The sequence below is a fragment of the Mustela erminea genome, chromosome X (assembly GCF_009829155.1).
Source record: "Mustela erminea isolate mMusErm1 chromosome X, mMusErm1.Pri, whole genome shotgun sequence".
In the NCBI taxonomy this organism is placed as follows: Eukaryota; Metazoa; Chordata; class Mammalia; order Carnivora; family Mustelidae; genus Mustela; species Mustela erminea.
Window position 1 is genome coordinate 97,832,905 of NC_045635.1, and position 2,221 is coordinate 97,835,125.

A 2,221-nucleotide genomic window follows, 5' to 3' on the forward strand; every position below is an offset into this window, starting at 1 on the left:
CTTCAGCTCAGATCGTGATCCCAGGATCCTGGGATCGAGCCCCACATCGGGCTCTCTGCTCCACAGGGAGCTTCCTCCTCTTTCTCTGCCTGCCTCTCTGCCTACTTGTGATCTCTGTCAAATAAATAAATAAAATATTAAAAAAAAAAGAGTTGTCTTGACTTCCCTAAGTCTTGGGGCCCTCATTTATAAAATGGCATGAATGATAATACCTCTCCCCACCTTAGAGTCTTGCATTATTTAGGGGATTTAAAGGGCTATGACAGACACTGTCTTTGGGGTGATCCATGGTAGATGTTTTGAGGGCAACTGACCCACAGCCTGTGTGCCCCAGAAGGCCTCCTGGGGAAGCCTGAGCCAGCCACGTAGCTTTCTCCCTTTGTCTTATAACCATGTCCACCAGCGAGAATGCTAATTCACCAGCTGCCCGCCTTAAGAGATTCAAGAACAAGGGGAAAGACAGTGCAGAAATGAGGCAGCGCCGAACAGAAGTTAACATGGAGCTGAGGACAGCTAAGAAGGTTGACCAGATGCTGAAAAGGAGAAACGCAAGCTCGTTTCCTGATAATGCTTCCTCCCCCGCTGCAGGAAAGCTGCCACAACCAGGACACTGTAGAATGGTCTGTTGATGACACTGTCAAAGGCATAAATAGCAACAATGTGGAAAGCCAGCTCCTCAGGCTACTCAAGCTGCTAGGAAACTGCTTTCCAGGGAAAAACAGCCCCCCGTAGACATGGTAATCTGGGCTGGTTTGATTCCAAAATTTGTGTCCTTGGGTAGAACTGATTGTAGTTCCATGCAGTTTGAATCTGCTTGGGCTCTCACTAACACTGCTTCCGGGACATCAGAACAGACCGAGGCTGCAGTAGATGGAGGTGTGATCCCAGCATTCATTTCTCTGTTGGCATCTCCCCATGCCCCCATCAGTGAACAAGCTGTGTGGGCTCCAGGAAACATGGCAGGTTCAGTTTTTTGAGACTTGGTTGTCAAGTACAGTACAGTTGACCCGCTATTGGCTCTCCTTACAGTTCCTGACATGTCATCTTTAGCATGTGGTTACTTATGTAACCTTACTTGGACACTTTCAAACCTCTGTCACAAGAATCCTGCACCCCCGTAAGATGCTGTTTGAGCAGATACATTCTTCCTACATTAGTTCATCTCCTACATCACGATGATCCAGAAGTATTGGCAGATATCTGCTGGGCCATTTCCTACCTTACTGGTGGTCCAGATGAACAGACTTGTGCCCCAGTTTATGAAGCTTCTGGGAGCTACTGAACTGCCCTTTGTGAACCCTGTGCTTCGAGCCATAGGAAATATTGTCACTGGGACAGATGAACAGACTCAGGGTGTACTAGACACAGGAGCACTTACTTTCTTTCCCAGCCTGTTAACAAACCCCAAAACTCATATTCAGAAGGAAGCTGCCTGGACAATGTCAAACATCACAGGGGTTCTCCAGGACCAGATCCAGCCAGTTGTGAATCACAGATTGGTCCCATTCCTCATTGGTCTTCTCTCTAAGGCAGACGTTAAGACCCAAAAGGAAGCTGTCTGGGCTGTGACCAACTCTACAAGTGGCAGGACAACTGAACAGACTGTATACCTCATTCAATGTGGCATAATGGAGCCACTGATGAACCTCTTAACTGCAAAAGATCTCAAAATTATTCTGGTTATTCTGCATGCCATTTCCAACACTTTTCAGGCTGCTGAGAAACTAGGTGAAACTGATAAACTTAGTATAATGATTGAAGAATGTGGAGGTTTGGTCAAAACTGCAGCTCTATGAAACCATGAAAATGAGTCTGTGTACAGAAGCTTCACTAAACTTGATGGAGAAGGATTTCCCTATAGAGGAAGAGGAAGATCAGAATGTTGTGCCAGAAACGACCTCTGAAGGCTGTATGTTCCACGTTCAGGACTGCACTCCTGGGACCTTTAACTTCTAGACTGTACACCTGAGGGAGAAAGTCATTTGTGGTGTGCTCTGGTAGAAGTCTGTCTTACTGTTTCTCTAGTAAGGACTCTTTCTCAGTGTGTTTTGTTATGGTAGCTCTTTTTACAATGAAACTCTACTTGACCAGTTCAAAACTGTACAAACTGTAGAAAGCTCCTCCTCTCAGTGGGTTTCCTATTTCTATGTGGAATCTCCTATTGTACAGTGTCCTGTAAATAAAGATTAAATTCTTTTTCTTTAAAAAAACTAAATTAGGG

The 2,221-nt window shown here is 45.4% G+C and overlaps 1 pseudogene; it reads left to right on the forward strand.

Annotated features, from left to right (window-relative positions):
• Nucleotides 1-392: 392 nt before the first annotated feature.
• On the forward strand, nt 393-1,982 carry LOC116583461 (annotated as a pseudogene).
• Nucleotides 1,983-2,221: the final 239 nt, after the last annotated feature.